This window comes from Tetrao urogallus (genome assembly GCF_951394365.1).
Source record: "Tetrao urogallus genome assembly, chromosome: 12".
Lineage (NCBI taxonomy): Eukaryota > Metazoa > Chordata > Aves > Galliformes > Phasianidae > Tetrao > Tetrao urogallus.
Genome location: NC_136825.1, coordinates 8099030 through 8113874, shown reverse-complemented (window position 1 = coordinate 8113874; position 14845 = coordinate 8099030).

The window sequence follows — 14845 nt, the reverse complement described above, 5'->3', positions numbered from 1 at the left end:
GAGCTGCACAAAAATCCATTTCTCAACTTTCAGATCCTTTTTTTTTTTTTTTTTTTTCCCCCTCAAAGGCTTCTGCAGCACCCATCACTGCAGTATTGAAGTCTTTAACTGTCACTGTGATGATTTACTCATTTTAAGGAAGAGGTAGAAGCAAACATGTTTAAAGTACAGCCGATGGAGAAAGTCAGATACTCATTAACAATATCTTCAAACCATAATCAGCTAGCCCCAGAGAACATGTTTTATCTTGCTCTCAGCAAACCTCTCTGCCTGCAAGTGATTTGCACTCCTATTGAAAAAAGTTGGTAGCAGAATGGATAATAACAAGTCTGAGGCTGCTCTCTGGTCTTGAGGGTAACTAACTGGGCTCAGGGACAGCAAACCTGAAGTTTAGAGTGAAAAGTAAGAAGCGTTATAAAAGCCAGGGCTATTGAAATTTGCAGCATTAGGAGTGTCACTGGATAATAAATCTTTATAACAAAAAGGATTGGAAAAAATACCTGCGGCCCACCTGTTTGCTTTCTCTGATGCAGGGATCTGTTTGCAGTTTCTTAATGATAATGGATAGTCCACATAACTTGAGTTGTTACTGTGTGGAAAAGGTGATTAGAGAAAATACAAAGTATGAATGTCTGCTGCTGCCATGATCGGAGCATGTTCTGCTGTTTGGTAGTTATGGCTTTGATAATTTAAGACAGTTGTATGCCTTCTTTTTACAACTAAGGTAGGATTAAAAGAAGTGTATGGTTTGTGGCTGTATGCACACTGTGGTGCTGCTTCTACTTTATGCACCCTTGACTTGCTCTCCTACAGTCTGCTTCTCACAAGAAAATTCTTTGTTTCAGAATTACATTTTTATAGTTTTTGTACATCCAGCATCAGAATGTGTGAAAGGGTGAGTTGTTTCCAAATGAGTTGAAGGTTGAGCTAGATAAACATAGTGGTATTTTCCAATCTAAATGATTCAATGATTAGTTACGTGTGTAAGAGTGCCCTGATGCAAGAGTATCTTACGTAGCTCTGCAGCTAGCGGGGTGGGCACCTGGCCTAGGACTTTGCAGCCTATTAATGAAATAGGAGCGGGTGCTTTATGTGTGGTGGATGACCGCTTAGTTCATTTTCCAAACAAACTATGTCAGACAGAAAGGTATTTCAGTCTCATTACAAAGCTGCAAACCTAATCTAAAAGTTCTTTCTCCCCCGTTGTGTTCAGTGCGCAGTTGGTGTGTGTTTACTTGTATTTATTCATTTATGTGTTCTAATACCATGCTAACTATCTAATTTATATCTGAATTGTTAGATGTAACAAGGCTTGTATGGAGCACTCTGTACAGCTGCTATGGATGTTTCTTTAGCTTTCTAATTTAACTCCACTGTACTGTTGCATTTTCATGAGAAACATAACAATACTGCAACACACTCCTAACAAAGATTTCATTGATTTTGCTATTTAAAATTTATATTCTAAGACTTCTAACTCTATTTTTCCACTTTAAATAATGAACAGTAAACAAGAATATATACGTCTTTCTCCTGTGAAGTTTAATTGGCATAGTTATCAACTTATCTTTAAAAATTATTTGTGGCAGAGCATGAATTAGTCAAGCTTTATAAGTATGAGGTGGATTTGTACTCATAAATTGATAATAAAGGGGAAAAAAAACTACCTTAGTGGAATCAGTCCCACAGGTAGAATCCAAAGGGTTTTCTGAAAAGTACAAGGTGAGAGAGAAACACCCTGTGCCTCAGGCTTTTGTTTGGAATTCCTTCCCATGTCACTTGAAGGTATGTAGGATGGAATATGGTTCTGTGGGATGAGTTTTTGTTTTTTGTCTAAATCTGGAGGCTAAGAGCAAATCGTAGTGCTGCATAAGGAGATGCTTTGTGTTGAAAGGTCTGCGTATGGCCAACCTACCACCTCAGTCTGGCTTCAGCAGTGGTTAATTAGAGATTGAACAAAGTTGTGCTAGCTTTTTGACTTTAAGTGATATTTAATGGTACTCAGTTTTACATGTAGCAGTGCTACACTTGACCTAAGAATTTTTGAAGAATATTGTACCCGGCTTTTCACTTTGGTGCAGATATCTTTAAAAATACTGACTTGGTCCCGTCCCCTTTTAACTACTACTGTTGAAATGTCAGCTTTGATAGACATGCCTAGTTTTGATCTGTCTGAATTTGAACCAAAACATGACAGTTATTGACTTTAATGTGACTTAGCTCTATCTTCAATCCCAAAGCTTTAGGTACTTGCGTTAATTAAAATGCATTGTAATGACAAACTGATGAATAGTCACAATGTAAAGTGCCAATTATTCTGTTTTTGAATGCATTTGAAATAATGAACAATCATCAAGCCACAAATCTCCTACTAAACAGATGTCTGTGATGTAAATGGGTAGGAAAAGTCAGCGCCTACAAACATTTGCCAGACCTCAAAAGACTTCTTAAGTCTTTTGATGCTGAAGAGTTGCTTGCGAAAATCTGGGTTGTATTCTCCTTGTGTGCCAGCAACTCTGTGAGATGTCAGTAAGCTGCTGGCCTTTTGTGTGGGATGCTGACAAAGAAGTTGATTCTGGGGTACAGAGGTGCAAAGCCACCCATTAGCTGTAAGTTTAGGCCTCTGTGTAGAACATGGCATTTGAGGTTGTTTTTTTTTTTTTTTTTTTCCTGTAGACTGTCATTCTGTATCAAGTACTAGGTTGTGCTAGTGGTGTGTTGTGGTGGTGGGTGTGTGTGTGTGTGTGTGTATATATTTTAGTTAAAAGAACAGAAGTGTGCTTAATGTGGCGAAGATAAAAAATGAATAACTGCAGGACTGACTTCTGAAGTGAGGAAGCTCTTTCTTTTGGTCAGTCCCTACCAGCAGGTGGATGGGAAATGCTCATCCTTTGGGCAAACTGGGACACGTTTACAGGCATTTGATCTTTGCTGAATTGGTGTAACCATATGAAACTCGTCTATTATTAACTCAGTCTGCTTCAAATGATTCCGGACTGGCAGTGTCAAACCACTCTGATACAGCATGCCTACGATATTAAATTTTCAGCAGCTGCATTTTAATCAGGTGACAGTTCAAAAGCACGTTGTTGGCTTGTATTTAAGGAATCCGGATTTGACTGCTTCAGAACTAACTTGTGCCTGGAAATGCACTGGCACATCCAGGCTCTGATCAGACAGTCTTGCTGCCTTTACTTGCCCAGTTAATGCAGCCTTGTTTAAGCAGCTGAGTGTACTCTGTCTAATATATGCTTGCCTTAGTTCTTGTATGTTTGTGTCTATATGATATTATATTAAAGCACTGTACTATAGATATCAGAATTTTGTGACATTTAGGGGCAGGTAAAGTGATATCAGAGGCAATGTTCAGCTAGAAATAATACCAATTAGAATTGGGTATTTATGTTAATTGCTTTTTAGCAGGATTCAGTTCCCAAACTGCTGAATGCCTGCAAGTGTTCATACTGTTGGCTTGCTTTTTCTCCAGACATTTTCAGACACATCTGTATTTCTAAACATCTTCCAAACTCTGAACACATAGAAGGTGAACAGAAGTGTGGACTGCCTGGCTCTTTATGGAAGTAGTCTGGTAGAATTTCTGACTACCGTTTCTATACACAGACAACATTGCAATCAAATGTAAGGCTTAAAAACCTAATGTACTGCTTTTAATATGGCTCCATCTGGCGTGGTCAAGATAAAGCACTGCAGGTGAAATAAAGGGAATATAGTGCATGTCGCACTGAAGAGTATTAGGACAATACAAAGGATGTATCATTTTTGTTCTTTTCTGACCCCCACATTGGATGTGTGCAGACCTGGTTATGGAATTACACATCTCCTTTGAATTTTTTATTTTGTGTGCCTACACACCAGCGCATGGAATTAAGACTTGGTGGCATATAGACTTTTATTCTTAAAAATTGAAGGATATGTGAAATTTTTACCCCAAGTGGTGTTCTTATTTAAATGCTTGGTTAATGACATTGCTGACTGTGTTGCATAGAAACCTTAACTGTCTGTTTTTGGAATAACAGCTATGCAACGTAAAGGCATTTGTTTTGGGAAATCTTTATATAGCACTGTGAAGTCCCTCATGTCTAATACTGTGCTTTGAACAGTAGGTGGAAACACAGTGATTCATATTAATTGGTTTCTGTGGTTAAGCTGCAATTGTGGTGAAGATTGAGGGAAAGATAACATCTGGAAACAGTGGGAAGAAAAAGTGGAAGCGTTTGAACTCTGAAAAAGGATCCTGCTACGAAATATAAAAAGTACAAAATATTGGTGGCTCTCAATCCGTAGAGATGTAGATCATCTTTGAGATATTCTTCTTCGTTTATGTGCCGTGTCCCCAGTTGTCTCATTGTTAAGAACAACTGCCAGAAGTCAATGAGTGAGGCAGCAGAAGTTTTCTGTTTCTGTCCTGGGAATCTCTTAACTCACTTGCAGTAAAGATCCCCTCTGATCAACTCCCCCCATATAACATGTGAGCGTGAAGCCCCTACTGTGCAATTTGTACCTCCTCATACTCTTGCATGAAAAGGCTCACCACCCCTTTCTAGGAGAGAAGGCAGTGCCAATACAAGTTTTACCCATTCATTCAAAGAAAAATTAAAAAAAAATAAAATGCCAGACATATGAAATGAAAAACAAAGTCTGAATTTCAAATGACTGACCTTTACCATCAGTTCACAAAGTACCCCACAGCACTGTGTGACATGGGAGGAGTGCAAAGATGACTGTGCTTCATTAAAAACAGACGAGCGCACAAGTTATTTTGCATATAAGGTCATAATCTTCTGCTTGATGAATAATTGGAACTTCATACATTGAATTAGAAATCTAACTCAATATATCATTTGCATTTGCTAATACAAATCTGTATATTAAAAATCCATCAGAATGTTTTCAGCTGTGTAACTGAGTTATTGTTGAGCCACAGACTGTGTGCCTGCACAGGGCGAGCTCTGTTATCACCACTGGGCTATTGCTTGGTGTTGCATTTTGTGACCACTTGATGTTGGTGTGTAAGTTCACTGCTGTGGTCCAGCTCTGCTCCAGTTAATGCTTATGGAAAGAATTCTTCTGTCAGTAAAGCAAACCACCCCGTGGGTGCCCTTGTGGCATAGCTCTGCAAGGGAGATGAACCTCCTTGAGCAGAGTGGGTGTCAGCACCATGCGCTGCTGTTAAGGCCTTCCCCATCTTTCTTCTGCCTCATTGTGTTTCCTTCTCCTTTTGCTGGCTTTCTGCAGTGGTGATCCTCCTTTATCACCCAAATTATATTCACTTCTCTAAATATATTTCTTTGCTCTAAATATATTTCTTTGCTAATGCAAAGTGATTAGACTATAACAAAAAGCTGAATGTTATTTAATTCTAAATACCTGGTTTTGCTGAAAATGATGGCATGACCTGTTCCATTCATGCTTGCTTCAGGCAGTAGAGGGTTTAAATGCATATGCAATGGCTTGCTTTAATGATCCTATTTTTCATACAGTTATAGCATATAAATATTTTTCTGCCTTTTCAGGGGAATATTCATGATTAATTGATTTTTTTATTTTTTTTTTAATCCCCCCCCAAGTTTGTTTTGTACCTGGGATTTGGTGCCTTTCTAAACATTGGCAACACTGTGTGCAGGTGACACCGCAATCACTTGCTGTGCTCTGAGTGCTGGTGGCACAGCAAGAGTCAGTGTAAACAAGTGCAGATAGGCCATGCAGGTAACTTGAGCCTTAGGGGGATGCCTGGCAGAAAGCAGGTGGGTAGCTATTACCCGTTTCTGTTAATTTCTGTTTTCAAGTAGAGTTTTTATTCATCCCTTTCCAGAATATAGCATAAGTAGTATTGTAGTTGAATAGTTGCACTGAAATTAAATTAATATGCTTGTGTATTTTAATCCCTCTTTCACCTGAGATTTAAACTGGGAATAAGGGACAGAAGGTCTAGAACTCAAGGTAACAATTGCACAGTGGCACACTTTGGAGGAGCTGTGCTGATTGTATTGGAAACATTCAGTTCTTTTGAAGCTGGAGTTCAGCAGCAGAAGCTCTTTTGGGGCAGCATATTTTAGCAATGGTTTGTACTTAATATGCATTAGTGTGTAAAGGAAAAAACTTTTTCTTGAAATATGATCAACAACTACAGTAATAATAAATCATTATCTATAGTATCTTTCTAAAAATGCAAATGTTTGAGTAGCGTTGTTTATTTTTGCGTAAGAGAAGTTATATGCTAGAAAATATATTTCAGAAAACAGTCTTACCTGTCTCTTATGCCTATTTCTTGTTATGTCTAACCTATGGGATATAAACTCAAGCTTTTCTCACTCATCGAGGCAGAAATATCATTTTTCCTAATAAACCTTCACTTATAATTTCTAAAGAAGAAATTTGAGTTATTAATTCTAACTTTTGTTTTTCTGTAATTATCTTTTTTCTGTAATTATCTTTCTTACCTTTGTTCTTTTTTTCCTTTATGGGGCAACAGATAGTTATGCTAGATCTTTATCTTCTCCGTGTAGAATGTTGTAGGATTGTGTTTATTGTAAATCTCTCTCTTATCAGAATATGTAGCAATAGGTTGTTTGGCTTTGGCCAGCTGACTTGGACAGTGCATTGTGATTGCCTGTGCTTTCCCCTTTTAACTTTGCCTTGCCAGGTGTGGGCTCATCACCTTGGTGGATATCTTCTGCCAAGTCTCATACATATTTGAAATGCCTGCCTCCACTTATCAACTCTGTCATTTGTTGGGGGTTACCTCTTTGCAGAGGTTGCATTTAGAGATTTCCCTTACATATCTGCTTGCCATGTTTTCGTTGCTCTCTAATGTATTGAACTATGTATTATAGTAGAGATACACAGGTAATGTGGTAATGATTTGAACCTTCTCAGCTTGATTTATGTAGAATATTTTAGATATTTAGAGGCTAGCTGAATCATGGCAGCATGTCTGTGCCACCTGGAATCTGCCTTGAACAAGTATGTTTTGAATTGCCTCTGGTAAGATAGACTTGTATTTATTTACTCTTCATTTATAATGCTTCCAGTCAGTAATTCTTGTTGTCATCTCCGGTGTGGGATGTTCTTCATCACCAATCCCCTTCTTTTTGAATTAGAAAGTTGAGTTCTGGATGTCAATGTGCAGAGGGAGAAAAGGCATCGCTGCACCTTATTTGTTTATAAAGATAACATTTATAGGAAGGAATTCTAATGGAAAGTGAGCAAAACAAGTAAGCTGGTATCTAAAGCAATCTTTGACTGCTTCAGGGCTTAAGTTCTGTCTGTGCTGATGCCTATAATATAACTCACATTGAATTAATTGCCCCTGTAACCTCTCTAAGGCTTAAGCAGTAAGTCTCTGTGGCAGGCAGAAAGCTGCATGTGGTCAGCTTTGACTTTTTGAGTACAGTGTCTAAGAAGTTGGACACCTGCACACAAGGGCAATGCTTGATGAAGAGGATCTTGGGTCTTAATGGTTACAGCTTGCTCTCCTTTAGAATTCTGCTTAAACTGTGAATCAGATTAAAATTTGGGCCTGAATGTTGCCTACTGGGAGAAATTTGATCAGTGATTAGAAATAACAGTACATAGCTATGTGAGATTAGTCCTTGGAACCATGAAGTGCTCTGATTTTAAAAACAAAATAAAACAAAAAACACAGAAACATTTCCAGATTTATTAGTGCTTTCTAAATTGAGATCTTAATCTCAACATTAGGAAGATTAAAAAAAAAAAAAAAAAAAAATAGCACATAAATTTCCTTAGATTTATTTCTTATTTAATATTGTGGCAACCAAGACTCCTATGGCAGAGGATCCTCAAAATAAATTATTAGAATGCATCAGAAAAGAAGCTGTCATGCCTACTAAGCACTCAGAACCAGTCAGCAGCATTTTAATCTTTCTCCAGTTTAAATCCCCTAAACTCAGTAGCTCCCCATGCCTACTGTCACACAACCTGTTAATAGTGCTGTCGTGCCAGCAGGACAAATGGCACTACTGTAGCTGTGCTACATACCTGGCAGGGAAATCATGTCCTGGGAGTGGAACTGGTCACTCGTTCGGTGTTGTATTTGTTAGCAGAAACACTCATCAGCTTTCTGTTAAACTCCTTCTAAGCCTGTCTGTACATTACGTGGTTTTTAGGTTTCCTTCTGAGCCTGGTGTGTCAGCAGGTTATTTGTCTGTTGGGGAGTTCTGACATGCATGAGGAGCTGTGGGAGGAAGGGGCAGGCGCTGGCAGTAGGACTGACGCAGGGGCCACTGGTGCAGGGAGCTGCAGAAATGAGTTGAAGCCCCAGGACACTCCTAGGTAGTGACAGGGAGGGAAGTTGTCCACAACTGGAGAACTGTAGCTTTTGATGAAGAGTGGCTATCTAGGCAGCTACGAGATGACACTGAAAAACATCCTGATGTGTAGACGTGTAAGTTGTGTAAGCCATTTGTATCTTCCAGTACTTCTCCATGCAATTTTAAACTAGGCTCTTTCTTCGCTGCACTGCTGTGGGCTCACTGATCCAAAACTCTCAGGAAAGAGATGTCAGCAGTTGCACATAATGGATTCATGTTATGTGCTTTCTCCCATCCGTGCAGAGTTCTCCTCCCTCGTGTCTGGTGGAACTGCAGACTAATTCTGATGCTTCTTTCAGTTCTCATCCCCAAAGAAATTCTAACTGGATGGGTGCAGCATTCCAGAACCTCTCCTTCTTGCTTCTTTGCCAGAGCAGGTGGTATCCTAATTAAAAGAAGCTTTTGTAATTTGTGATACACAATATTATGCTTAGTACGTTACCTTTTCTGTAAGACTTTGTGATAATGGAATTGAAAGCGAAGTTAAATCTTTTGAAATTTCTCTTAGCAAAATTTTGTCAAAATACATTTTACGCTTATGTTGCATTGTGCTTGATCTGTGCTCAGCCATGAGATTGATCAGGGATCAACCCTCATGAAAATAATGCAGAACTCTGAATAGCTTCCAAATTGTATGTAGGGTACAGAGTACATTCTCTTTTTCATGAGTCTTTGTTCTACTTTTTCACTTTCTTTATCTTTCCCAGTTATTTTATATTCCTTAGCTCCCCATGGATTACACCTTCAGATGCAGAGTCCAATCAGTTGTATTGGGGGGAGGAGGGGGGGAAATGAAGTTGGCATTGCAGAGCTTGCAAAGGCACCACCAGGCTGACACAGTAATCGCTGAGCATCTGAGGAAGGGTTCCTCCTAATTTCAAAAGAAATTCCTCATAAGGAATAGCGTTTCACCTAATTAAGAGAATATGTTAAAAGGAGTAGATGTGCTTCAAAGCATCCCAGAGAGGAGTCTGCAGAGACGTGCATCGGCCATTCTTTGGCTGGATCAAAGTGGCACAGAGGCATAAGGCAGGTGTCTCCCTTTTATCTGCTTATTCTCTGTTGGTGCAATGGGTCTGACTGCTAAAGCTTGAGCAGTTTTTGCAGTGGTTGAATGGTGTCCAAAGCTGATTTGCTAGACAACACAAAAAGAGCCATGAATTATCTGCTATGAAACGGCAACAGCTGGCCTGAAGATTAAGGAATAAATGATAAATTAGACAAAATGAGGTCTTTTTTTTGTTTTATTTTGTTTTTAATGCAGATAACTGGAATTTGCTGAATCAAAACTTGTTAAATGTATCAAGTGACAGAATGAAAACCACCAAGAATTCTGCGGTGTTTTCTGATACTCTTGCTAACTACAGAGGGGGCAGTGGTTTTGTGCTGGCTTTACAGTAAAACAGAAAACTAACAAGAGAATTTTGGAGAATTTTGGTCTCTAAATGTTTTCAGTTTTTTTTCTTCCCCTTTGAAAAATACAGTTTGGATAGTTAAATTTTGATAAAAGATAGCATATACAAAATAAGCAACAGTTACTCAAAACCAGACAACATTGCTAGGTACAAAAAAAAACATGCTTTCTTATCAATTCAATAACACTAGTAATCTAAAATTTAAAAAATATTTCCTTATAAATGATCATCTCAGTAATCTTGAGCGCTGGTTCAGATTTGAGTCTCAGTCAAAAATTCTCAACTTTCTTTTTCTGTGGTTTGAAGTCCAACTGGTTGTAACTACTTGCTTTCTGGCAGCTATTTCAGGCTTTCACATCCTGTGGAAGCAGGAAAGGTACCAGGAAGACTTCAGTGCATGTGTAACTATTGCTTGTCCTGAGCCAGGAGAGGATATATTAAAACTTGAGCACTGAAAGAATGTTAAGAGCTGGAAATAGTCTGAAGGTTATGTCCAAGATTTTCCTATTTCCTCTACCATCTCCATTTAGTAAATCCTAGGCTGCAAATAAGGTACATTAATCATATGTAGGAAGCTTCAATGATTAACAAAGGTAGGTGTACATTAAAATGGCCATCTGTCTGCATGTTTTAAGCTGCTCAGCAGGAACCCTGACATATTTTTTACTGGGGAGATAATAAATGGAATGCTTCATGTTTTCTTTGGTACTGTGTAATTATTTAATCACTGTAAGTTAACACCCTTCTATGATGCAAGAGAGAGGTCTGGTGAACTTGCTGCAGCAATTTGCTGTCAAAGCTGAAGGAGGGAGAGTAAATGGAGGTTTCTTTTCTCCTGGATGTTAGCTGCTTATTTCTAAGATGTGTCAAGAACTTGAGTGTCAATGCCTGAGACTCGTAGTACTGTTTGAAAAGCAAGAATTGATGATAATCCTTGTTTTTTCTTGACTTTGCAAGGAAATTTTGCTAATAAGTTTGCTATCTGACTTTGTGACTTTTGGAAGTGGTTTGTATCTTTCCATAGAATTTGTCAGTCACAGACATTACTTTTCTATTTCTGTCTGGTTTTGATTTACTACTGAGATTTGAGTAGCTGCTCTGACATCTCTTTGCTTGTCCTGCTGGCCGCTGGTAGGTTTTGCATTTGTCCTTAGAGTTGAGTGATGTGGTAAACAGCAGAAAATAATGCATTTCAAGACGATTTTGCCTTGGTTCAAAGTTTTGTTAAAACACTTCGTTTTTATTGAATTGGCTTTCTTTGGGTTTCAACTTAATGTAATGGCTTTGTGAAATCTAAAGGGTATGAAATCACATACTTTCACTTTGACAGAAATTGAAAGTGCAATAATGCTGTGAACTCTGGGATCTTATTGATTTTTTTTCATGTGTAAGGGTTAGCCACCTTCTGAGTGGTTGCAGAGAGCAGTTGTCACATGCAAGTGCTACGTCTCTAAGGTTGTAGTTCGATGCAACTTAACAAATTAGGACTTAAAATAAAGTCACCAGTTACTTACCTGAATTCAGCTGTCTTGTACTGTTGTTATTCATGTAGCTTTCTGCTCTTCTGCCTTTGCAGGGCTTTAATGAACCTCCATTGCTCTCAACACACTATTGATAACATCACAGACAGCGTTACAGAGTTTTGTTTAGCCTGTGCTATGCCTGTTTTTGTATTGGCTTGCTCTTTTTAGTGTTTTTCTTCTGTTTGTAACAAATGAATTTCCAGTCTAATCATGTTGAGATCTTGTAGGATCTTGTCTGATCTATGTAAATTGTGGTCAGAATTCCTGAAAAGATGAATATTTCTAGAAAGCTATTCAGTATTTTGTTGTTTATTTGAATAGTGGTCTTATTTCTAAGCTTTATCTTAAGACATACTTCAGATTTACAAGGTCTATGAGCACATAGAACTTGCCAAGAGAACTCTTAAGAAACTTCTGAAATATGATGAGAAACTACTGCAATATCTGTAATGTTATCTTGTGAATAATGAGCAGGTATTGTGCCAACAGATATGCTTTAAAATAAAATGAATGAGGTATCAACTGAAAACTGTTACTTCTGGGAACAGTTGTAAGCAGCAGAGATGTTGATTAGCTGGCCCTTTGCCTTTCTATTGCTGAATTACAAAAACCATAATGAAACTGTTGCATAAGTAGATACTGTAAGAATAAAATGGAGAGTTATTATTTTCTCTAGAGATAATGTAAGCAGACTTCTTCCCACACTTAGATTTCAGTTTCATCTGTTTGTGGATTTGGTTTTGTATAGCTCCATGTGTATATATGTTTGGTCATTTGAATAGGACTAAAAATACGTTATCTAAACAGGGAAAACTGTCCATCATGCATGAATGCACATAAATGAGATATTTGTTAAAGTAAACATATAGACTGCTGGCAGAAGAGGGCACAAATCTAATCTGTATACTTGAGTCTTAGAAAAGCCTTGATACCCGTTCTGGTTCTTGTTTAGGTGTTTGACATAAATGCAAAGAATAAGGAGCTTTTTTTTTTTTTTTTCTTTTTCTTTTTTTTTTTTTTCTTTAAGGAAAAGGTAATTATTTCAGACCAAAGGCAAATTCCATTTCTTTAACTTCAAAAGTGCATTTTAGTATTGATTTTGGCTTTTTTTCCTGCTTTTTAAACTTCTCAACTAAGCCAGGAATGCCAGCTGCTACTGGATGCCTTACAGGATAAGGGAAGGAGTCCTTTTGAAACTTTAACAGGCAGTATATAAAAAAGTGATATGGAAATAGTAATGTCCAAAACAGAGAAAAAAGCAAAGAAGTCTTTTACTTATTTATTTTTTGCAGGCACAGTCATGATGCTCAGCAGGCAATGAGCTGTAGGTGAGAAGTTTGTGTGTCCAATTTCAAAACCAATGTCTTGATAAAACGTTACACAGGCTGCCCACTGAGCTCTGCTGGGTGGTGTTGCTTTAGCCTAAAGGTGCCGGCTGGAATCTTGCTCACTCTTTGTGCTGGAGTCTGCCAGGGTAAAAATACCAGTTTCAGAAGTAACGTCTCCACCTAAATTCATGTACTTAATTATGTGTTTATACTCCTAAATCAAGCAGTTCCTATTTGAGAGAACTGAATTAGTTTTTCTCTTTTGACAGTTAGGTTTAGTAGTGAAGCTTGCATTTCCCACCATGAGGCTGTTTGCTTAGGGAAAAGTGAAACGTCGATTCTATATTCTGCTAGATTGACTACATGTTTAATATAGATATGCACTATATTTGGTGTGTTCTGTACATTGACAAAGGAGATATGTGGTTGGTCTGGCGAGATATGGTACAGGACTTGATTTCAGTCGCGTGTCTGTTTCATATAGGGAAGGTATGTATTGGTAATAGAAATGTTTGAATTTCATGATTAAAAAATAGTATAAATATCTCTGTGAATTTTGCACTTAAACTGTTAAAGGAGCAATAGAATTGCTGATTTGCATCCTTATGAGAAGCAACCTCCTTCCTGTTTTTTGGGTAAAAAGTCTTTGGTCTTTTACTAACACTGGGTACAACTATATTCACAGGAGTTCTACACTGCAGGACTGATTGCAGCTGGGAGGCCTAGGTCAGATTTAATATTAAACTGAATTTCTATCGTGCATGCTGTAAAAGCAGGCTAAAGCAAAACTTTTCAACATGGATTTTCTTTTAGGGAGTATGGTTGTTCCAATTTAAAACTTGGATAATTTCTGTCATTCGATTCGGACCGTAAGTTGTGTGTTTTTATGGCTGTCACACTGTAGGTACAATTCAAGATGCAGATATGCTGAATTGTACTTCTGTGGATAGAAGATACTGCCACAAAATATTGCATGCTTTCCCAAAACCACTCCAGAAGACAAATCTGAAAAACAGTGTATTTTTCTAAATATGGAACCCAGAAACAGCAGTGAAGAATAACATGAATGACTAGGGTGGGAGAAGCAATCCAGCCTTTGGGAGTGCTAAAGGCTCTTTCCTGACTGTTCTGCTTATGAATGTGGGTTAAAGAAGCACTACTTAAGTAAAACAAAACCATTTGTTCTGCTCTTTTCATAGCACAGCCATCTGCTGGAAACAAGTAAGGAAGTGGGGAAAAGTGCATTTCCTTACTTTATGTAATAGAAAGGGTGCAGGCTGTGGGATTCTCTGTTGCTACATCAACATCAAGGCAGGGTTCTGTGGAGATGCTTTGCCTTTCACTTGCATGACTTGGTGACTGAGAAGCTACCTGACAGGCAGACCAATTTAGCATGGCGAATTCAAGTCCCACTGGGGGTGCCAGTGTAAGTCTACACAAATAAACAGAATACTTTCTGAAATGCTCAGAGGAGGTGTAACAGACTTCAGCCTCAGAACATCCAGAAAAGTAGCAGACGAAGTAATGAGTGTGGTCATAGTGCAGCTGTGTTTGAGTTGCACGTATCCTAAAATAGCCTCTTATTATCACAGTGCCTTCTGTGTCATCGCTTCTGTATAAATAATAAAACGTTTCATCCACACCTAAGAAATAAGTGTCTTCATTGTGTGCTGCTAACGTGGTCCCTCCAAATACCTCCTCACTTCACACCGCCGCACACAGAAAGCAAATTGCAGGGAGGCAGGGGGCAAGCTGGTGTCCTCTGCTGTGATTTGGTGAAGGGCTTCTGCGTATGCGGAGACAGCTGCTGTTTATTCCTATCATGCATATTGCAGCATTCTCAATTTTCCTCCCACACAAAGTTGTATTCCTGTGTTCAGTTGAAAGGGCACTTAAAAAGCAGTATGTCACTTTACCCTTGATTGCAGTCAACCTAACAAAGGTTGTATATTTTCCAGAACTGCAGTGCAATGTCAAACATGCTTTTAATTTAGGTTTGTAAGTGTTAAGGCTAGAAGGGTGCAGAAAATCGATTATGACCTCCTATGACTTAGTCCAGAAGATATTGCTCTCTTGAGCTCAACTGAATATGTTTGTGAGTTTGTGTCTATCTGAGGAAAAAAAGTATATCTTGAAGTCTTCTAATCATTTCTCTTAGTAGTTTGCTCCACTAGTTGCTTGCCCTCGCTTTTTCGAAATCTGTGCCCTAATCAAGTGATTGTTTA